Source organism: Emydura macquarii, unplaced genomic scaffold, assembly GCF_026122565.2.
Source record: "Emydura macquarii macquarii isolate MOO-44397 ecotype Brisbane River unplaced genomic scaffold, CSIRO-AGI_Emac_v2 contig_1253, whole genome shotgun sequence".
In the NCBI taxonomy this organism is placed as follows: domain Eukaryota; kingdom Metazoa; phylum Chordata; order Testudines; family Chelidae; genus Emydura; species Emydura macquarii.
In genome coordinates this window covers 82,995,913-83,020,466 of record NW_027131390.1, presented here as the reverse complement: position 1 = coordinate 83,020,466, position 24,554 = coordinate 82,995,913, and the positions used below count along the sequence as shown (strand labels likewise).

Sequence of the window (24,554 nt, the reverse complement as noted above, 5' to 3'; positions counted from 1 at the left end):
TATAAGACACATTACAATTAATTCCTGCCAACCTGAATTGCCCTTGGAGTTTCCCATGGATATCGTATTCTTAAGCACTGCCTGTCTCAAAGCTTTTTTTGTGTGTGTTGCTGTGCACTGTTAAAGAGCTACCACATTCCAACCCAGAACAGACTGCATTTCAGTGACAGGTGAATTGTTTGCTATAGACACTATTTGTTAAAAACCCATTTGATCTGCTTTAGTTTATTGTGCTAAGAAAAGGCTTGAAAAAGTTACTATTTGATATTGTAGTTTTCTTTCCTTGAAAGCTGGAACTCAGTTCCATCTATTACATCTCCTTCAGCTCCCTACAGTCTCCACACTGTAAAGAAGCCAGTAAGTATTCTCCAGAATTGAGCTCAAAAGCAGAAAAGCCATAATGTAGGTAAGGCTCTTTATTAATTCACACCATAGCAATCAATACTGCTGGAACTCACTAGCACCTCATAGAACAACTAATCAACAACAGAATTAAGTTGAACATTTAGATTAGAAATATTTAAATTTGACAGAAACAGTGCACAAAGATAGATTGTAATAGGCTGTAGTGCTGGAGCTACTTCAGAGGAACAATGGGGTGACATCCTGGCTCCATTGACTTCAAAGCCAGGATTTCACCCTAGACCTTTATAACAAAACCAAGAAGAGGACTGAAGTCTCAAAACAGAAAAAAATACTTATACAGAGTAAGGCTGTGGGATGAAGCCTCTGGTCCAGCTGCACTGTGCTCAGCACAGCTAAGGGTTGGAAGAGGTGGCAAAGATTCTGTAACACAGAGTACTCACCGAGGACACTCACTAGTGTCAAAGTGTGTCACTGCAAGGGGACCTCATCTTCAGCATATCCTGCAGGCCCTCTGCCTCTCAATGGGTCTTCCATGGCTCTGTCCTCCAGCCAAGTCAGGTAACAAGAAGGTCCAACTGAAAGGTCACAAAATGCCTCCAACATGAAAGTGCCTTCAGCTTTCTCTCTTTGGCTATTCCTTGACCCATCCTTTGGGGTCAGTCTTCAGACACTCCCTGGGCTCAATATTGCTTATGTTGTGCTTGCATGCCTCTTCCTTGGGGGCTAGTAGGGCAACCCAGGGATCTTGTATTAAGCAGCTAGGTCTGCTTCTCCAGCCATACTGCTGTTTTCCTGGGCTGCTTTTTACTTACAAACCCCCTTGTGCAGCTTCTCTACAGTCTGTGCTTAACAAAGCCTCCCTTTAGTTCTCAGGCCTCTAACTTCTTTCTTCTATACTCAAGTCTTCTCCCAGGCTCTACTGTTACTGATCCTACCTCAGGGCCTCCCCTACAGGAACCTAACTTTCCTCCTGTGGATTCTCCTAGTTAGCTTCTTGTCTGTTTAAGCCCTATCTTAGAGCTTCCTCATCCACTGAAACTGGACCTGCTCCCTGTGAGTGTCTCTGTGCAGCAAAACACTGTCTTCTTTGCAGTCTCTCCCTGGTGATGTCCCTCCAGTTCCTTATAAGGCCTAAATGCCTAATGATCTTTACCGAGCTCAGTCCCCTCTGGCCAGGAGGCAATCAATCACTGGTGCACTAATTGGCTCTTAATCCTTTGTCTAACAGGTGATGGGAGTAAGACCCATCACAGGTACTTTTAAGCTACTCTTCTGGCCCCGATGCAGAGATCCAGTCTGCACTGTCCCAAAGCTTCTAGGTTGTTGCCCATTGTTCCTGAGGAGTTGTGACACAGCTGGGGATCTACGAAGTGTAAGGAAGCACCAGCTAGATTGCTACAAGAAGGTGGGCCAGGTGAGGTCAGTGTAGAAGCAACTACAGCAGCTCTACTTGACTCAGAGTTTTCCACGTGCAGGGGGAATCCCCAAGGATTCACCATCTACTCCGGGGCAATTCTTAAAGGCTTTAGTTCTGCTTTGCACTGCTGGAGCAATCCAAAGGACTTGGCTCAGGGCCCATTATGACTTATTGGGCAACAGTTTATAAAAGGATTTATCTCTTTTAGCCTCATATAATGCTACAGATGAGCACAGAGGTTTATTTCTCTCAAAGGATTTGTCCTGTGTTTTATTTGATGGAGCTTAAATTATGGTGTTTATAATCATAATTAAGACATTTAAAAATATTTTCATATTCACTGCAGTCCAATTAGAATTCAGCTGACAGTTTACATTGTTTTACATTCAAATGCAAGACGTTTAACAATTCTGTTTCCACAGCGCTTATTACAACTATCTGATGGCTCTTTCCTTGATCTTTACCTTTCAACATCTCAATCTTAAAAGTTATCAATTATTGTTCACATTCTTCTATTTCAAAAATACACAGTATAGTTAGAAAGAGACTCTGGACTGGCTACTGACTAGAGCAAAAGTGCACATGATAGTGGATCAGACAGAGGGGGACATGTAACACGCACTTACCAGTGAGTTACACATGCAAATAACAGTGCCACATACAGGACCTGATTTTCCAGCATCTTGACCCTTTTAGTGGCATTTTCTTTTGTGCAAAGTGGATATAAAATGCTTCCAAATCAGAATGGTTATGTCTTGCATTCTCTTTCAACATAGGTTAGCGATTTATGCCACATAGTGAAGAATCAAGCTCACAGTGTCAGAAGCCAGGGCATGGGCAGTCAGGCATATTGGCCTGAGCGAGAGTCAGGCCTACTGGTTGGCGCAGGAGTCAGGCAGTGGAAATGGAGCTGAGAGTCAGAACCAGAGGCTGAAGCCGAATGCCAGAGTCAAGGGACAAACCAGAGTCAGAGCCAGGTATCAGGGCTGAGAGTCAGAACTGGGGTACCTGGAGTCAGGGAAGACAGCAGAAGAGCTGGGTCCAGGGCAGGAGCAAGGCTGGAACATGGCAAGGATGGAAGAACAAAGCAGGGTCTGTCTCAGCAGCAGGTCAGGGATCTGCTTTGTTGCCCAGACAATTTCCTGGAATCCCTCCGTGTTTAAATAGGACATCGGGAGCAATCAGAAGTCACATGGGGTGCTGCCAATCGGGTCTTCCATGGGTGGCACTTCCTGTGGTGGCTCGTCTCCCAGAGTCTACAGCATATTGATCGTGGCTTTGCTGCAGCTGCCAGGAGGCAGAGTGGAAGTGTCAGTCATCCAGAGCCGTGACCCAGGTTCTCACTGTATCCATTCACATAGGCTCACATCCAAAGGTTGATTAATAGATGAAACTTGCATGCCAAGGAGGTGACTGGACAATATTGTAGGAAGAAAAGCAATTAATAGACATCTGTACAATGATGTAAGCTAAGGCAGATTTCCACTATTTTATCATACACTTTCCTGTCAGTTGCTTTTCCTGCTACAATCCCTGCTCTCCATCCCATCAGCATGTAATTTATACATTCACTTAGTGATGTGTAACTTATACTACCGTATACGTAATCTCTGACAGCCTCTGCTCCCTTTGTTCTGTTTCCAGGCTGGGACATAATTAAGGCTCACAATTCAGAAAAATCCCCGTTTACAGAAAAGTTCACAGAAAAGTTGACTTAAATAATCACCACTCTAAACATTGTTTTGGTTTTTTAGAAAACAAATATACATAGTCCTGGAGAAGCTGGGGCAATTTGATCTCATATACTAGTAAGCCCTCCCTTCACCCCAACTCTTCTCCAGGCTAATGGAGGACTGTTCAAAACCTTTATTTGACTAGCAGCCAAAGAAGATACCTAATATTCCCCCTTCAGCTCATACTGGTGGTGGATACTGCACAGGCCTCTAATCACCTTTGATGATATGTCCTAACGATTGTGCAAAGGAATGGGGTGCTGCATTTTCCTTTTGGCAGCCCCCCAAATAGAACATCTGTAGATATAGCCAAAAGGCAAATGTGACTGAGACACTTAAACTCAGAAAGTTATTTTCTTTCTGGATGTAAGTCCAAGATAGTAAATGGGCTTTGCTACCCAGTACAGCTTTATTATTAAAGACATTATAAAGGTGGTGTCTTTGTGGTCAATGAAATTAAGGATCTTGGTTTATGTGGCTGTGATATGAAGGATCTATGGAGAAATGTTTCCCATTCCTAAAAAGCCACTCAGTGCTGTAGTGGAAATATAACATGCATTGCTCTGAGAACTGGCATTGGCTTCTTGGAATGTTTAACCTTAGCTAAGCCGAGTTCTGGCCCAAACTCCCCCCTCTATTAGTGTACTACAAAGTGGAACTAAAAAGCCAACCACAGGAGGATCAGCCCAACATAGGAGACTTCTCCCATGGCATAGAACTAGCCTGGATAGCATAGCCAAGGGAAAGGGTGTGTGGCAAGGTCTCCCTGTGCCCCGATGATTCCTCAGCTGCCCCCATTTTTGCTTCCGTGGGGTCACTGACAGCCAACATAACTGATAGCAGCCGTGAGTCTACTTTAAATTATGCCACGGGGTGACATTGGCACACATCCAGTCCAAAACCATGGGAGTGCAAAGCCACCTTTGTGACTCTCTCTTTAGCTGAAGAAGATCCAGGTCTCTTATTTTGGGGTGTAGTTTCCATGTTTGGATAACCATTTGACTGGTACTTTTGAGAAAGGCAAAGATCAGACTGCCTGCAGCTCACAGCAGTGTTGAACTTTCTACTGTATCTGAGGGTATGTCTACACTGCCGGTGACTTGGGGATCAATGCAGCGGGATCGATTGAGCGGGTCGTGGAGACCCGCTCAGTCGATCCCAGAAGTGCCTTCCAATTGACATGATTAAACCACCTCCCTGAAAGGAGTAAGAATGCATCGACTGGAGGGTGTCTCCGATCGATGCAGCACAGTGAAGACGGCACGGTACGGCAACATAACAAAGGCTTGCATATCTCCCGTCAACTGCCAGCGGCAGTGTAGCCCAGGCCTGAGACAGAATTCAACATCTCTTCATCCCAGAATGTGTCAGGAACACAGCAGTGGTGCCACAAAAAATGCTTTCTTTTATTGGACAGAGCTCAAAAACTCATGGCTATTCAAATACAATAAGACCAGCCAACAGGTATCAGCTAGTTCTAATGATGGATATTACATCTAACAGCTTCAAAAAGCATCACATCCCAGGCAGAGTCAGGAGTGCGCTTGTGGATGGTCTGGAGACTGGCATGTTGGGGAGAAATCAGAACTGAATATGATCCATTCCAAGCATCGGCGGGGGGGCTTGTTTCTAAAAATTTAAATTCCAAGGGATTTAATGCAATACCTGATTACAGGAAACCATGTACATAAGGCTTCTATATTTAGGGACTCTGATCCCTCCAGGAACAATAACATCTTAAATGATATTGTGTATTATAATCCTAGTGATAAACACATTGAAAACACCCTCAGAAATTCCAAGAACCTTAGTATAAAGAGAGCACTTGCCCAGACACACCAGTAGCATGTCACAGCAACAATCCACTTCCAGTTATGAGATGAGCCTCATGTGAAACTAAATATTCCTTGGCAGTGAAAGAGAACAATTTAGAGCTTTTATAATTGCAGCCAACGATGGTGACCCGGCTACAACACAGTTATATCATCTCTTACCCAGTAATGATACAGCTTCAATATGTAGTGTAAGTGGGAAATGAATATTAATTCATAGCTATGGAGGTGACATCCCTGATAATCTGTCCCCCCACAAAAATACCCTGAAGCCATCCCCAAACAGGCTTGCTCTCTCTCTGTAGATTTCTAGGGAAGAGGGTCCATCGAATGTGATTAGGGGGAAGACAGCAAGCTTATTCCCTCACACCAACCATCTATGATGGGAAGCTCTTCCCTCTGACATCTCCAGTGGGCAACTTCCTGTGGTGGGGAATTTTATGGGGTTGGGATGTGCCCATCTCTCACATGTAAGGTTTTTTTTTTGGGGGGAGCCTCATCTCAGTATTAGTGGGCATTTGTCCACATCTGTCACTTACAGGGGTGCAATCCAGACCAGTGAGGGGCTGTCAACACCTCCCCAACAACCTTGAGTGCCTCACACTGCTTTACTGTTATGGCTCCCAACCAGAACCTCTCACAAACAGCCTATCAGCATGCAGGTCACACGCCGAGTGTCTGTTTAGCTGCAGCCCAGGTCCAGCAGCTCTGGCCCCAGCAGTCTGTCAGCAACACTTCAGTCACACTCTGGCTTCCACCAGCCTTGGTTACCACTTGCAGGGTGACCCCAGTCCCACATTTGTCTCAAAAAACATGTGTTCTGCACTGTCCAGCCTTTCCTGATATTAAATACCTTTCAGATATTAAAGGTCCATTGCCCCTATAAAGGGTCAATATTCAACAGTTTGCTACTTTAACTGGAATTACCAAACAGTTCTGTTTAAACACCACTCTGGATTAGGTTAGATTAAAATTAAAACAAGTTTATTTAACTACAAAGAGATAGAATTTAAATGAGTGCAAGTATAAGGTATTAAAACCAGAAATATTTACAAGAAAAATAAAGATAAAATGCTTCCCACTAGCTAAAACTTAACAAGTTAGACTTGGTTCAAGATAAAATCCTTACCACAGGTTCTTAGAAACATGGCTGACCAAATTCTCAGGTCAGGATCTCTCCCCAGAGTCAAAGGGGTGGTTCCTTTGTCTTCTTAGGTGAGGGTGAGAAACAGAGAGAGAGTGTGTTTGGGATGTTTTTGTCCCTCACTTTTATAGTCTAGTCTCCCTTTGAAATGCATTTTCCTGAGGGTTACCTCTAGATAAAGTTCATTCCCACTGTAAGGACAGAGACGTGGAATCTTGTGATAAAAAAGCTTCCATGCTGTTGTTTGCTAAAATGCAGATCGATCTGTTCCTGCTCCCCTTCATTGACAAAGAAAGGTCACTTGACAGGTGATTGCCAATCAACTTTGATGACACCTGGCTAGAGGCATCAGCTTGTCCTTTACCTCTGAGAAACCGGTTTGCCCTCTCCCTAGACCTGTCTGGTAGACACATTGTAATAATAATTTCAACTTATGTTCATACCTCTTAATATGCTTTTCGTACATACATTACACAAGAATATTGATGATTGTGTTGTTACTTTTTAAATGATACCTCACAAGCCATATTTTGCACAGAACGTATTACAATAGTGTATAAGGTATCAATACAGGTGTGCTTTCAGCCACAACATCCCAAAAATGCTTCTTTACTTTGACATAAATTGGTATCTTCTACTCAGGCGAAGCTTGGATGTGCTGCTGGTCAGAACTGGAGCAGGGAGTTTAGGGCAAACTGGCCCTGTTGCATAGTACTACATGATACCAACACTACAGCTGGGTGGCATTGCACTTTTTGTGGGAAATTAACAAGTTTGAATTTTTTTTCCATTTTGGAATGGGACAAACACTAACATTTTAACATTGCCCACCAAACGAAATTCAAAAACATTTTTGTTCTGAGACGATTTAAATGTTTCATTTTCATAAAATTGAAATGTTTTATTCCAATTTTGACATTTAACATTTGATTTTTTAAAAATTCAAAATAAAAAAAAATTCAAAACAAAAATCTAAGCATTACGTTCCAAAAGTGTTGGAACAGAACAACATTACTAACTGGAAATTTGTCCTGCTTCCACAAGACATTTCACTTTTGACAAATTGGCAATTTCCAATGAAAAAATGTTGTTTCATCAGAAAATTCCCAAACAGCTTAAGCAATGCATCATTGTAAAGCATTTCTTGTCCTTTTAAATAAAAACAGAACAATACAAAGGCCCTCACCCTTTGCTGACTTAAACTATTCTGACATCTGGTGTGATTTCATTGGTTTCAGGGCAGTTACTGTTAAAGTGCGCTGTCAGTCCCAAGTAGCTTGTTTTTAAAGTTTTAGCGCTGAATGTTTGAGTAGTTAACCATTAACATTAGACAATAGCGCTGTCTGTTAAAGTGTTACACTGATGTACTGCAAATGCAAAAACATGCAGTTTGGTTTTGTACGGGTTGATAGGTTTTGGTCTAGTGCAGACTGGCTTTATTGTGTTTAGTTTAGCTGTCCCCTGTTTCATAGTGGATCTATGAATCAAAGGTCAACCTAGTTAACTTTTAGATACCCTAGGCTCAATCCTGAGCTGCACTGAGTTCAGGCTTAGCAGAGCTCATGGTGGGATGCAAAGGTGGCTATAGCTCCCCTGACTGGACCCCAAAAGTTTCAGAAATGGTACTGTTTTGATATATCATTCTAGCATCTAATGGTTAGAGGCCAGTTTCTTATCTCTGGTGTAAATCTATTTGGTAGTTATGCTGATTTAAACTGAGTCACTCCATAAAATCCAGAGTTTTTGCCTTTCAGGCTTCTGTGAGCCGTAAATACATCATCTAAAGAGGCTCCTGTTACGTTACAAGGTAGGAAATACGGAGAGTGAGGGATCGGCTGTGGTGACCTGCACAGGATGTGCCATGTTTGTCTTTCTCCCATGGGAAAGAAGCAACTTTGTCTGTACGACGTGCAAGCTGGGCTCCGTACTACAAGAAAAGGTTAAAGGACCAGAGACCCAAGAATCGATCCTGTATTGCATCAGAGAAAATGAAGACTCCCTGGATAGAAGTCAGGATTAGGTACTGCAGGCACAGCATCCTGAAGAATCAGAGAGAGCAGTGCAGGGAGGGACTGAAGAACAGGGAAGAAAACTGGCAGTGTGTGACCTCAAGAAAAAGAAGGAGGAGAACCAATATACCCCCAATGCAGATAGAGGTAAGCAACCACTTTCAGGTCTCTGCACAGGTACTGCTGCTAAGAATGCCTTGGAAAAGTCATCTGAGGGAAGAGATTAGAAGGAGACCCCATCGACTAGTAGACCTGGGATGCATTTTCCTAGAGATGGAGGTTCCACAACCACCACTCCAAATGGGAGGAGAAAGTGGTGGTGGTCAGGACTTCATCCTAAGGGGGATAGAGTCATCTATCTGCCATCCAGATTGGGAATCCCAAGAAGTGTGCTGCTTGCCTGGAGCTAGAACTCAGGAGGCAACTGAGAGTCTGCCCAGAGTCATCAAGCCCCAGACCACTACCCCTTCCTACTTATCCACATGGGCACCAACAATACTGCCAAGAATGACCTTGAGCAGATCACTGCAGACTATGTGGCTTTGACAAGAAGGAAAAAAAGTTTGGGATGCAAGTGGTGTTCTCATCCATCCTCTCTATTGAAGCAAAATGCCAGGCAGGGACTGTCAAATCATGGAAGTAAAGGCATGTCTGTGAGAGGGTTTTGGCTTCTTCAACATGAGCTGATGTTCCAAGAAAGAGGATTACTATGCTGGGATTTGCTCTATCTATCAAATACTGGGAAGAGCATCTTCGGACATCATCTGGCTAACCTGATAAGGAGAGCTTTAAACAAGGTCTTACAAGGGTTGTGACAAAAATCCAGCCAATGCAAATCTAGGGAAAGAGGCTAATTTCTGGAGATGGGACTAGAAACTACAATTGCATTAAAAAGGCAAAAAAAGCAACAGGGCAGTTTGCAAAATATCTTCAATGCCTGTATTCAAATGCAAGGAGTACAGGAAACAAGCAGAATGAACTGGAAGTCATGGTATATGAAAAAAATTATGATTTAATTTGCATTATAGAGAGTTTATGGGACAAATCCCATGATTAGAATACCAATATTGAAGGGTATAGCTTGTTCCAGAAGGATAGTTATGGGAAAAAAAGGATCAGATGTTGCAATATACATAAAGAATGTATACACTTGTTCTGAAGTCCAAGAGGAAGTGAGTGGCAGACCTATGGAGAGTCTCTGGGTGAGGATAAAAAGGGAAAAGAATAGTAGTGATGTTATGGTGAGGGTCTATTATAGACCATATAATCAGAAAAAGAAAGTGGATGAGTCATTCTACAAGCAGTTAACAAGATTAGCTAACAAACATGAGGTAGTAGTAATGGGGAATTTTAACTTCCCTGATATTTGTTGGAAGACTATTACAGTAAAACATAATATGTCTTGCAAATTCTTAGCATGTGTAAGGAACAACTTTCTGATTGAGAAAGTTGGAGAAACAACTAGGGGGTCATTCATTTTGCATCTGGTTTTGACCAACAGGGATGAATTAGTTGTGAACATGAAGGTAGTCAGGAACTTTGAAAGAAGTTATCTTGATCTGATAGAATTCAAGATCCTATGGAAAGAAGGACAGGAGAACAACAAAACAAGGACTCTGAACTTCAGAAAGGTGGATTTTAACCAATTCAAAGACCAGCTAGGAAAAAAAGGAGTTGAAGGGGGGCTAGCAGTTCCTAAAAGACATAATACTAGAGACTCCACATCAAGCTATTCTGATGCAAAGGAAACACAAGAGGAGAAGAGCCACAGAAGGCCAATGGGGCTGCACTAGGAACTTTTTAGCTATCTGTAGGAAGGCACTGTGGCCTTCCCTGGAGTCTGGACCTGAGGAAGGGCCGCAGGGACCGGGCTGGGCTGAAACAGTCCCAGCAGACAAGTCTGCCCAGCAACAGAGAGGCTGGGCTGGGATAGGGCCGGCAGGCCAGTCTGCCCGGCAACCGAAAGGCCGGGCAGTGATAGAACCGCCCGATCAGCCCAATCGGCTGCAGCGGGGCAGAGTCTCTCCCGGAAGGGGCAGTATAAAAGGCAGGCCCCGGGACTCAGTAGGGAGAAGACTGCCATTGGAGGCAGACGTGCTGCCCCACTGGCTGAGGCCTAGGCCGGAGCCAGGCCGGGCTGAGCTGAGTTGGGCCAGGCCGGGCCGGGCCGATACCAGGGACACTTGCCTCCCAGAGCAGAGACCCCGACCATCCCCTGATCCTGCCTCAGGGCCTGGGGACTGGGTAGGGCCTTTGGGTAGCTGGACCAGGCCACCAGGCAACGGTGACTGGACCGAGCTATCAGATCCCCAGGGTTGGACCGAGACCCCCGAGCAACCTGGATGGGAGATACCCCGCGAGGCTGGGCGGGACCTGGAAGAGCTGCCTGATGCCGAGCCCCCAGAGATGGGACAGGACCTGGACAAGCTGCCTGACGCCGAGCCATGCCAAGAGCTCTGTGACCTGGAGGAGCTGCCCCTTGCTGAGAAGCTCCCTGCTTTGCCACCTGTGGACGAGGAGGGACTGGCGGGCCTACCCCAGACCGCATATCACAGTGACCCCAAGGACCCTGATGAGACAGGTACTTGGGGATATGGGGAGGAAGTGGCCCAGGGACAGCCATAGCCATAGCTGAGAGAGGGGCAAGACCCCATCGGCGTGTTGCAACAGGAGCCCTGCCGACTCAGTGGCAATGCCTTTGCCACTGCTAGGGCCCTGTGCTGGGATGCAGTGGAGATGGGTGGGCCTGCGTCCCCCTCCCACCTTCCCTAGCCACCCTGGGAGAGCCTCCTCCTCCCTACCACTCCAGAGAGCGGACCCACTGCTTGCACGCCCGCCCGGCCTCAGGTCCGGACTACAACTCATATGGAGACGCTGTTCCCCATTTAGGAAGGTGCTGTGGCCTTCCCTGGAGTCTGGACCCGAGGAAGGGCCGCAGCAACCGGGCCGGATCAGACAGCCATCTAACACTATCTAAAAGCCAAAAGGGTTACATAAAGGCAATGGAAGGAGGGGCATGTCACCTAGGAAGTATACATTGGAATAGTGCAACTATGTAGGGACAAAATCAGGAAAGCCAAGGCAAAGAATGAGTTAGAGATGGCAAGGAATGTGAGAGACAACAAGAAGGGGCTCTTCAAATATGTCAGACCAAAAAGAAAGATCAGGGATGATGTGGGTCCGCTGCTCAATGAAGAAAGTAAGCTGGTAATGGAAGATGATAGGAAGGCAGAGCTGCTCAATGCCTACTTTGCTTCAGTCATCTTACAAAAAATAACATGTGACTGGATGACTAGCGAAGTTACCATAAACAATTAAAGGGGAAAGGATGCAGATCAGGATAAGTAAAAAACACGTCAGAGATCTTCTTACCAATTTGAATGAATTCAAGTCAGTGGGACTTGATGCTACCCAGGTACTGAAGGAATTAGCTAAAGAAATGTTGGAGCCACTGGCAATAATATTTACAAACTCAGGGATTACAGGAGAGGTCCCAGAAGACTGGAAAAAGGCTAAAATAGTACCCACCTTTAAAAGGGGGAAAAAAGGAGGAGCTGAGGAACTATAAACCTGTCCAGCTGATTTTGCTACCTGGGAAGCTACTAGAGCAATGTATAAAACATTAAATTTGCGAATACCTGGAGGATGAAGGGGTAATCACTGGCAGCCAGCCTGGATTTACTAAGACCAAACCAGCTCGATTTCCTTCTTCGATGGGTAACTGGTTTGATGGATCAGAGGAAAGTGGTGGACATACTATGCCTGGACTTCAGCAAGGCTTTGGACATAGTCTCACATGATGTTGTGATACTTAAAGCTGGAGAAATACAGGCTTGATGGAACAACCATTAAGTGGATACATAATTTGTTAAACAACCAAAAACAAAGAGTAACTATTAATGGAATGATGTCAGATTGGAGGAAGGTCTCAAGTCGGGTTCCACAGGGATCCGTTCTAAGTCCGGTGTTGTTTACCATCTTTATTAATGACCTAGTTGAAGGAATAGAGAGCATACTGATCAAATTTGCAGATAAGACAAAGCTGTGAGGGGAGGTTGCCAGCACTTTGGAGGATAAAGCTAAAATTCAGAGGGATCTTGATAAATTGGAGAACTGGGCTATAGAAAACAAAATGAATTCACAAATGCACAAATATGGAATAGGGGAAAACTGGCTCGGCAGCAGGACTGCTGAGAAGGATCTGGGAGTTGTGGTGGATCACAACCTCAACATGAATCAGCAATGCAATGCTGTTGCAAAAAGAAAAAAAGCAAATGCAATTGTAGGTTGCATTAACAGAGGAGTAGCATGCAAGTCACGGAAGGTAATACTACCCCTCTACTCAGCACTAGTAGTGTGTCCAATTTTGGTCACTAATGTATAGAAAAGATATAGAGAAACTGGAAAGGATCCAGAGGCAAGTGACAAAGATGAGCAAAGGAATGGAATGCAAGCCATATGAGCAAAGGTTGAAGCAATTGGGTATGTCTAGTTTGGGGAAAAAGGAGATTAAGGGAGGACATGACAGCAGTCTTCAAATACTTGAAAGACTGCCATAAAAAGATGGAGAAAAGCTGATCTGTCTTGCCAGAGTGTAGGACAAGTGGCAATGGGTTCAAAGTACAGCATAGCAGATTTAGATTAAATCTGAGGAAAAACTTCCTAAGTGTAAGAGTAGTAGGACAATGGAACAGACTACCTAGGGAGGTTGTGGAAGCATCTTCACTGGAGGTTTTCAAAATGAGGCTGTGTAGCCATCTCTCTTGGATTGTTTAGACACAACAAATCCTGCATCTTGGCAGTGGGTTAGACTAGATGACACCTGCGATCCTTCTAACCCTATGATTCTATATTTAAACTGGTTTAAGTGAGATCTGATTCTAGTCCTAAGTGTTAAGTTGAACAGACTTGCACCACATCAGATGAATCACTCATTGATTGTTCCTTTTTCAAACTCACAGACTGTTTTAGAGGCGGGCAAGCAGGGCTGTCACCTTGGGCAGCAACTTACGGGGGGGAGGGGGTGCTGAACTGCTGTGCTACTCAGTTTTTTTTTTCTTTTGGCTTATCTGCTTTGGAAGGAGGCAGTGAGAGGCACCAAAAACGTATTTCATCTTGGGAGGCAAAATGCCTTGGGCTTGCCCTGTTCAAATGCTTAACAAAAATTACAGCAAAACTTACCAAGTTTAATATTTTGCATCTTTTCAGTGTGTGGATGACCAGTTCTTTAAGATTTCATGGAAAACTAAATTTCCAGATTGCAAAATGGTCTGGAACCCGACAAAAATTTTACCTGAAAAAGTCATGATTTTTTGCATGGATCAACTAAACTTTGTATCTGCTTTCTAACCAACTGCAACCTGTGCATATAATGAGTTCCAAAAATTATGTATGCATATTTTGCAAAAGTGTTTGAGTAATGAAATTAAATGGATTGATTAAATTGATTTTCTAAAGTATTTGAATTTTTAAATGTACATAAATGGTTTAGTTTATCTGAGAATGTTAAGTGATACTTTACCCTTTATGTTCTCCAGAAATTATGGTACAGAGCCAAATTCTGCTTGCAGTTAGATAGGAGGGAATCTGGAAGTCAGTGAAGTCAGTCTGGTTCCATAGCCATTTAACAGAGTAGAGAATTTGGCTCCCTGACAGTACATTGAGAAGGACACACCTGCTACCTGCCCTGCAGGACTGAAGTATTGTATCTCAAGCTGCATATTTCTCAGCACTATTGTGGGCTGTTTTCTCTGCACCACTGCAGAACCTAAAAGAGATTTTAGGCCAATGTTACTTTTTTCTAATGGCTACTGATTTTGGATACCTGGATTGAGACACTTTGAGCCTACGGACCTGAGGTACTGAGCAGAGGAAACTATACCTGAAGTCAATGGGAGTTGCAGGTACTCAGCATCTCTGAAAACACACAGATTTCTAAGGATTTTAAGATTGGGATGATCTAAACTGACCTCCTTCATAGTACAGGCTACAGAATTTCACCCACTAACTCCTGCCACTGGCCCAAGGAAGTCTGGTTGAACTACAATATTATATTTTTAAGATATCCAATTTAACTTAAAAATCTCAAGTGATGGAGAATCCATCAAGTCCCTGGGTAATTTGTTCCACTGGTTAATTATCCTATTAACATTTTGTATCTTATTTTCAGTCTGAATTTATCTAGCGTCACCTTCCAACCATGGAGTCTTATTATACCTTTGCCTACTAGATTAAAGAGCCCTCAGAAATCTTCTCACCATGTAGATACTTATATGCTGTTATCAAGTCACCTATGAAGCTTTCCTTCAAAGCTAAGCCAAATAGACTGTTTCCTGCATCTCTGGGGTGAGGTGTCTTTTCCAGTCCTCAAAATATTTCTTTATAGACATTCAAAATCAGTGGCCATTTTGAAAAATTAGGTCCTCTTCAATTGCGTCTCTTCCCTCATCCTCCAGTTCATTCACTGCCTGTATATCTTACATATGATCACAGCTGAAATTCCAGCTGGGAACTTCATTGTCCAAAAGCAGCAGCTCCGCTGCATAAGCCATCCTTGCCCACTTATGCATATAATTATCTTCAGCAAGTTGCTTTCAGACACTGCTAGAATCAGCTAACCAAATCCATGCTGAATAAAACTCCTTTTTTTCCTCTTTCTTTTTTGCCGCTTGTCATGTTCCATTGACTTAACAAAAGCAGGATCTGGCCTATACTTAGACATTGGGAGTGGTGGCTGTATTTTCTATGGTAAAAGGGGATAGAGAGGACTGTGATGGCAGTCATACTTTTGTCATTAACAAAAGTCCAGATAGCTGTATTGTCGGCTTCAGCATAGTAACTGCAGAACATCCATAGCTGAGACTTGAGAACAGGTAAACAGCAATTCAGTTTTCATACTTACCTACTCCTGGGTATCTTCTAAATTGAGATTGGCAGCTGCCTCAACTGTAACAAATGGTGCATTGTGAGGTGAATACTCTAAACTGAGTGCTGAGTTAAGATCAAATTAATTGCACCTAGAATCAAAAGTTGGAGTCAAACCAGTGCATTCCCACCCAGACTCTGTTCACATCAGGGGTTTGAAACTTCTCTTGTTTTGGCATAATACCACTTATTTCCACCATCTGTCTTACACCTGTGCATGGAACAGACACATTAGTGCCAGCAGAATTGCAATATCACTTTTTAAAAATGTAGATCGAGTCTGATTTCAAATAGCATTTTGAAGGTTTTCTGTCCATTAATTGAAAGGATAAACAAATCAGTAGAATGTTTTAACATACATAGTAAAGTTCTTTTGGGTTGAGGTTTTGTTTGTTTTGTTTTGCTGTATAAAGAATTACATCTCAGCAGCTGGTTGCCCACAGTAAAGATGCCAACAGATGGTACAAACACAATGTGTTCGACCATTTGCCAACATTCCACTGAGCCAGACACATTGAAAGAGCTGCATGCAGCTTGGGAATCCCAGGTTACAGAATTCTGTTTTATACGCTGATGCAAATACCATTAACATTAGCGAGAAGATGGAATCTAAACAGCTGCTAACCTGGTACCTTTGGGTATTAAAAAAACAAAAACCCTCAACTGCTTATTTGCATACGGGCAAACCATGCTACAAGAGTGTGGTCTGATTCCCTCTGGAAGTCAATTGCACCCTGAATGCCATTTTGGTTTAACTATGTTAGTGTTTCTGATACTGTAGTGTTCCATTTCCGACAGTGCTAGCGGTGGGCAGAGGGTTCTGAAAAGTCATCACAGTTGACAGCAAAATATCTACTCCACCACCAGTCTTAAAAATGGTTTTATTTTGGTGACATTCACAGTTCAACCTGTGTTTGACCCATTCAGGCAGGCCAGGTAGATGGATGAGAGGGAGACTCAGTGGAAATAAGGTCACATTTTCAACTGTTTGTGAAACGCATTGTCTGTCTTGTCTTATCACTTAGATGAGGCATGAACAGTGTCTCCCAGTGCTGCAAATCTACAGCAGCCAGAGATATTAGGATTGGACTTGGAAGGGACTTGTGTGTCATCTAACCCTCCATTTGTAAATAGCTTGGTCTATACTAAAATGTCCCATTCAGATTTGCAGCTTCCCAACTTACTCATTAAATTTGTAAACAAGGCAAGAAAGAAACAGCCTTACTCACTTGTGATTTTCATTAGTAATATATTCAGGAAAGTTGCACACACACACGATTTGTAATATCTTCCTTATGAAAAAATATCTACCTTCCTGTCAGTCATCCATGAAGACAAGGAGAGAGCTTGCCTTAATTATTAACGTTTCCTTTTAAATAGAATTAACTGCAAACATCCCCACCTAGCATCTTATCCAAAATCCATTGAAATCAGTCAAAAGACTCTCATTGACTCCAATGGGCTTTGGATCAGGCCACAACGCAGAAAAATTCCAATAAAATTGCAGCAGCATAAATTTAAACAAGTGAAGCATGGACGAAAATGGGTCTAGTGACCTAAATTCACACTGTTACTTTTGCTCCCTCCAAAGCACGCTTTTCATCTGCATTTTGTGCGGGGTCAGATCAGCCAGACTGGGGGAGGGGAAGTGGGGGTGGAGAGGGTAGCCTGAAAAGCCCTCAGATTGCTCCCACCCAACTCAAGGCCCAAGACTACATGTGTGACTTTCTAATCCATTTTCCTCCAAACTCAGAATGTTGACAACTCTTGAGATTTTATCAAGAGGCTTGCAATATTTGCAGTTTTTCCTAAAATGTCAGCTCCTGGAGCCAGGGGATTCTGGGAGAATCTCAGCTTTCATTAAAAAAAATAATAAAGTAAGTTTCTCACCCTCATCGTTGCAGAGAAAAGCTAGAGAATATGACTTATGTATACCCCAAAGGCTTAAAAAATGGAAGACAAAGAAAAAGAATATGAAGTTTGCTTTTTAATTCCCTGACTTTTAAACTAATCTTATGATTCTTTTGGGGTGGACTCTTGATTTTTGAATGCTTGGAGTGGGCAATACTGCTCCTATGCCATGCAACCTAAGGGACAGGGGATGGAAAAAATAATGAGTCCTGAACTGCAGAACTGGTGTGTGTTTCTGAAAGGGGTAGGAGAATAGGAAATAGAGATTTCCTGTTAAACACATGGAATGAACCTGCAACATATGCTAGCCAGAGACACAGTAGAAACCATGACATTCTGATTCTCTAAATAGCTCAAGTTATCATCAACATGGTGTTCTATCTGCACAAAGCAACTCCCGTCCATACCATGTGGCATAGTATAGGACCACGAATAACAAACATCATACCAGTGCTGATGGGCCTACATAACCAGCAGCCACCAATAGCTGCAATTTTGGCAAAATCATTTAACACAGCATTGATTTTTGAGGCAAAAAGACTAATCTTCTGACTCTGTTCAAAGAGGCTTAAGGGATAGGGAGAGAGAAAAAAAGGAGAGGAGAGAAGACTCAGGGGAAGGGGAAAGTGGATTGGAGAGGACCAATGGATGAAGGAGGAGTAAAAGGCAATAGCAGAGAAGGATTCGAGAAGAGAGGGGAAAAGAGGCAAAACAATGACAGTAAAAACGGGGGCAGAAAAGAAACATGTCCTGAAGAGAAAAAATAAATATTTTTAAAAGATGAAAAAGCTAAGTAGGAGAGGGGAAGAAAGTGTGGATTATCAATGTAGCAGGACATTTTTGGACTGTAAGGAAATTTCTGATGCATTTGAAATGTAAGAGACCCAGTTGATCTTTTGCATCATACCTACAGTGTGTTACTATTCCAGCTTTGCCTAGCATGTTTGTACCAAATTCAAACCCAAGTTCATTGAAATTCAAAAAGACAGCCAGCTGACTGCATTGCTAGGCAACATGTCCATCAAATTGTAACCCCATGAAAAGTTGCTCTGGATCTGTCCAGTAAGGGCTGCAGGATAGGGCTCCGTGTGCTTTGAAATTAACATACCTTCCTTCTGTTTATACTTTTGCATCTGGGTAATGGAATCAGTGTGTGGCTTGCTGTTGCCTGGAAATGTCTAATCCTGTGTTGGACTCTGGAGACATCCACCCACACTAATAACTTTGTGGAGATCTAAACAGAGATAAACATGCAGCTTTGGAGAGAGATGAACTGCTGATTTTTTATGAAATTTGGAAACCACTGCTGAACTCTTTTCTGAAGGAGCTGAATCAGGGCTGGATGACCCTACTATTGGACTCATTGAACAGATTGTAAAGCGTATTGGTAGAAAATAGCACTGTAATAAAGACAGAAGGGCAGGAAGAGGTGCCTAGGGATTTTAGGGGTGGGCAGCAGATCAATGATACCTAAACTGAAAAGAAACTGGTTCTTGCTCAAAGACGTTACACTGGAAGTTAACTATATATCAAACAAGAATAACGCTGTTATGAACATCTCAGGATGATGTGTTTTATTATGATCTGCACACACAGAGAAACAATAAGATGAACATTAACAACCAGGATTAAAAAAAACCAGAAATATTAGTTTGAGAGAAAAAATATGGAGAAAACCCATGAAGGCTTATCTGGATATGGAAGGAAAAATGGAGAATAGAAAAAGAAGGGGGGAAAACAAGGGAATTGTGATTTTAAAAAAACATATATATAAAGTTTGCATTACATGACATTATGAATCTATTATTTAGGAGTAGTTTTGGTGCTCTCTCAGTGCCCCTTTGGCTTTCATAATCCATTTGTATGCTGCAGTTCATTTTGAAAGTTGATAGCGATGTCACTGATTGCAGTGTTGTATTGTAAAACCACTTCATACCAGGTTCTCTGATCCATTCGCTATCAAGCAAAGCATGCAGCATTTTAGGATTTGCTGTTTCCATTTTAAATAAGCCTGTTTTGCATATCTGCTCTAGTGGCTTAGGGGTGGGGAAGAGACTTCCACCGGTCTAAGGATTTAAGAAATGAATAATTTCCATTCACACAGAAAGTAAGTAGTTTTCAAAGGGACAACATATGGCCATAAGAAAAAGGACAAGGCATAGCAGTGCAAGCCAACAGTCTGGCAATGATGCCACAATGTTTCATAAAGGACCGAAGCAAACCACTGCTGCAAAAGGGGGGAAATGAGTTGAATAATAAATTGTAGTGTAGCTTCTTGTTTCATAAATGACGGGAGTTTTAGGCCTTAGAACAGGGGTTCCCAAATTGTGGTACACGTACCACTGGTGGTAAGCAAGCCCCCTCCCAATGGTACACGTCTTAGCTGCCCGATGCTCCAGTTGCCAAGGTAGCTTAAACGGAGCATCAGCAGCAGCTTAGCCTGAAGTTCTGCTGCCGACACTCCACTTAAGCTACCTTGGCAACTGGAGCGCTGGGCAGCTTTCTCAACTGGTTGCTTCCTGAGCTTCTGGCCACGTGACTGGAACCGGTTGCCAAGGTAGCTTATAAATGAAGCATCGGCAGCTACTTATGTTTATAAAAAATTGGTGGTGGTACTGCAGGTGGTGGCATTTTATGTTGGTGGTACGCAACGTGGTAGAGTTTGAGAACCTCTGCCCTAGAAGAAAGATCATTTAGAAGGACACACACAAGCAAGCACCACAAAGGCATCTATTTTTGAAAATGTAATCAATGGTGTACGCCTGACACCAGTTTAAAGCTGAAGAGTGAGATCCTTGCCCCATTGAAGTCAATGAGAGTTTTGCCATCAGCATGGCCAGGATTTCACTGGAAAGCTTACAAAGTCAATTCCAACTTGCAGGATGTTTTCAGGCACCTATCATAACACAAAGGTAAAGCCTTTGTTCAAATTCAAGACTGCTGGAACTAAGGCTATGGTCCAGTTTGCACTACAGTCTTTAACAGCATTTGTAACTACATCATGATGTTTTGCATGTCATATGGGCTCTCTGCTGCCCTGCTGACATATTATGGGGGGGCACAAATGTAAGTATGAGGGGACATGGGGGAGGGCATGATGGGCTCTGCCCCGGAGCCCCGCCTTTGGCTGCCTAGCCCCTGCAAAGCTGGGATCCCCGCGGCCCCTTCCTTGAGCCCAGTGCAGGGGTAGAGGGGCCAAGAGGACACTTGCTCCCCCTGCACCAGGAGCCCTCGGCTGCCAGCAGGTCTGAAATGTGATCAGGGATATTAAAGCCCATCCGCCCCTGGCCGTCTGTGACAGTGGAGGTGTGGCTCCTCCAAGGATGGCCTGGCCAGGGGTTCTGACCCCCAGGTCGGCACCCGGGATCATGGCTCCCCTGCCCTTCCCTTGATATGCCACTGAATCACCTCTTCCCACATAGGTCAGCTCCTGACTGGCTTTGTACATGGCCTGTGTTTTGGGTGGTGGTTCCAATTGTTTCACCTAATTTACTCTAAAAAAGTTTAACCGCTCCTTACATTTATCCTGGATGAAGGATGGCTATTACCATCTTTAACAAAATTTCACCCAACCCTCAGCATAATTATAATTTCTGGGGAAAATTTGTACAAGGACCTTTTAGACAAGAAACAAAATGCCAACTGGAGCTTACATTACTATAAGGTAACTCATGTCTGTTCTCTGAAACCATTTCTCCCTACTATTTTCGTTACAGTCCAGACTTTTATCGTCTACAAACTCTGATCCTTCTGTAAAGAAAGAAAATCATACACCTGACCTCCACAGTGAACTCTCTGCTTGCAAGGATTAAGGAAGGCAGATTCTGGGCCTATTTTTCTACTGTATAAAAGAATCAGCTATATCATATACTATATTTTTTTCCTCTCTCTCTTTTAAAACATTATTGAACCAATCTGTAATTTCCAGTTGTAACATATTTGGATCCAAGTCACTCTCTTTCTTGTATTCTCAGGGTTTTTGGGTTTTTTTGTATGCACATTATCTACAGCAGGAAATGAAATGACACAATTAGATCTCTTTTCAAATGCAATTTAAAGTAGGCTCTTTTGTTTGATCAAGGCTTTTCCATGGGTTTCTGACATACTCAGCAGTAAGGCCAGATAGCCTGCAAGAGCCTATTTTGTTTTTACTCCAATTTCTGGGCTGCAATAATACCAAAGGAGACAGAGCATCTGTTAATGAGACCTCATGTCTCTTCCCTGTAGATTTTTCTCTAATTTCTTGGCTTGCGGAGTTATCAACCTAGGGTAATGTTTGATGTATTCCCATGGGCCTGTGTGGATGTGGAGAAAACAAATGTCAATTTGCAGCAGCTGCCCAGGTTTTTTTTTTTTTTTTTTTGGGGGGGGGGGGTGTTTTTTTTTTAAAAACCCACATATCCCTACTCCTCCCCGCTGCAATCTAAAGTGTTTGGAATCAGCTCATTTTTGGGAGTACATTGTAGATCCTAAAATATCAAAATGTTTTGCCATTTGAAGTTCTTGGGATGAAAGGCGTTATATAAACGTTACACAAATTGCTTCACAATTACAATTTTATTTTGCGTGAGTTACATTAAACATAGCTTATTTGCTTTATTAATAAAAAAGAATTTGTAATAAAGGTGTCTGGATAAGACTGAACTTTATTCAGTCACTCAACATGGGTTAGAGTTACAAAAGTTGATATATCTGCCATGTGACGCTGGTTCTAGTGGCTACTGTTATAGTATTAAAATAAAAGAACATTATTTATAAAGCACTTAAGAAAATTGCCTTTGTCTAACAACACCTTATTGGTTAAAACAACCTTATTTTTGAGCTACTGGTCTGAATGGAGAGAAGTTGATAAAAATGAGCCTCAGAGTGATGGCAGAGTGTTTGTATACATAGGAAGTTCTCATTGGTGGCAGGACAGAGGCTCCTCCATTCTGAAGTGCTAGCTAAGCTAAAGAATATCATTATAAATAGCCCAAACCCAGATATGGCATTGGACCATTTTGCTGGTTCCATGGCTGATGGTGAAGACAATTCAATTGTGGTAACTATGTGTGTTGTGTGGCAAGAGGAAGGCGGGAAGAACAATGACACTACATCTTAATTGCCTAATTCTGTCCACTAGAACAAGGAGCTGTCAAAACTGTTTGAGAACCATATGCAGCACTCATCACAGCACTGCAGTGAAAACCCATGTGGTTACCCACCCCATGGAATTACATACAGTCCTTGGCCCACAATGATGCAGAAACTTATACAGTAAGAGCTCCAAAGATATTGCAGGAGATTACCGTATCTGTCACATGGGTAACCAGCTAGGTACTCAGGTATGGCCTTCTCTCCCACAGTACAGCAGGTGGATGCAGAAGGTACGTCTACACTGACACAAGACCTGTGGCTGGTCTGGGTCAGCTGACTCAGGCTCTTAGGACTCTTGCTGTGGGGCTATAAAATTGTGAGAGGGAAGAGTCCCAGAGCCCAATTGGATTCCAGCCCAAACCCTAATGTCTGCACTGTAATTTTATAGACGTGAAGCCTGAAGCCCAGAAGCCCAAGTCAGTTGACCCAGGCCTGCGACAGCTGTGGTGCATGCCTTTTATCACAGTGTAGACATACATAAAGTCACTCTTTCCCATTTGGTCTTGGTGGTAATTGAAGGGTTAATATGGTTCATTCCTTCATGGCTGCTTCTCTTGATTTGGGAAACAGTCGAATGAAAATGAGGTCAGGTTGGAGTTTAGCAGATCACAGTTTCTCATAGGGCCATCTTCTTGGCATAGTGAACATTGTAAGTGTCCCTTCTTCGTACTGGTTGATTTCTGGTGGTGCTCACAAAGTTAGGTGCTGTACAAACACAGAAGGTGGCAGAGTCTTGTTTCTGACTGTAGTGGATGTTTACACAACTGGCATGACGACACCAATACCTAAGAAGATATTCCTAAATCCCTTTGAAAATCTGGGCCTTGCTCAATTCAGCATTGAAGTGGTTTTCAAACTGAATAAGATTTCATTTGATCCAATAAAAAGATTTTACCTACCCACCTTGTCGCTCTAATATCCTGGGACCAACACAGCTGCAACTACACTGTGTACAACAGTAGGAGTCCAAGTCTCATTTTCAAAAGTGACTTTGAATGAGACTTTTGTGCCTAAGTCACTTTTGAGAATGAGACTTGGGCTCCTAAATCAGTGGCAATGCTGAATGGAGCAAGGCCTAAATACCTCTACAGATCTGGCCCTTTGAGCTGCGTTTTCAAATATGGAAGTGAGTAACCACAATCATACTTACTTTAGGTCACTAATCCTGCTGTCCTTTCTCTTGCTGCTGCTATTTGTGAGAAATTTGTATCGGTTTATATGTTTTGACTAACCCAGCACTTCCCAATTCCTATCAAGTGTTTAATAAAATACTTTTTTTTAAATCCATGTCTGATTCTCTAATGGTGCAGTTAATCTATTAGAAGCAAAGAAGAAGGGAATTATCTTGCAAGTGTGATGCAGTCTTTTAATCCAAATCCTTTTTGTATTCAATAAGGAAAACTAAAAAGCTTCTATTTGGAATGGTGGGCAACATCAGAGCATTAAAGTTAATTAGGGTTAATTTCAGACACTGATACAGGGTGATAATTAGTCTGGTGCTGCCATGTAATAAACATTTTCTTTTTGCAGCACTGTGTTATGATTGGTTGAGTGAGTGAATGAGCAGTGACAGATGTGATAAACCTTAAGAGAAGTACAGAATTTTCCATTAGCAGATCCTCATGCTATAGATTCTCCCTTTGGAAGGGGGAATGTTTACTCCACTGGATCCATAAACTCTTTGCTTTTAAAAAAAAGACTTAAGTGGTGCCCAGTGACTCTCTTCCCATACGAATAAAAAATACTCTTCCAAATAAGTCAGAGAGCTTGATCTCTTTGTTAAAAAATAACTATTCTATAAGCACTGTACTGCTGTTTCCTCTTTCTAGCTACTCTTATATGAACTGTTTTACAATTATGAGGTGACAGCGTATGCAATAGTTATCATAGCAACGGAGCACTGAAGGGGTCGGCGGTGCAGAGAGTTTAGTTTTTATTTTAAATATTTTGACTTGGAAATCCTAGCCATGTATAAGAGTCCAAGTGGTGAGAAGGATCCTGCAGTAACAACTGTTGACTGGTATAAGATTAGCATTGCTTCATTCGAAGAATTTGAGGAGAAAATGGATAATTTCTTCCCAC

General features: G+C 42.7%; 1 long non-coding RNA gene across 1 annotated transcript in view; it reads right to left on the bottom strand.

Moving 5' to 3' along the window:
• Positions 1-2,097: 2,097 nt before the first annotated feature.
• LOC137154186 (uncharacterized) overlaps positions 2,098-24,554 on the bottom strand; it is a 28,326-nt gene continuing 5,869 nt past the window's right edge. The window contains exon 2 of the long non-coding RNA XR_010920131.1: positions 2,098-3,196. This is a non-coding gene — a long non-coding RNA (uncharacterized lncRNA). The remainder of the gene's footprint in view (positions 3,197-24,554) is intronic.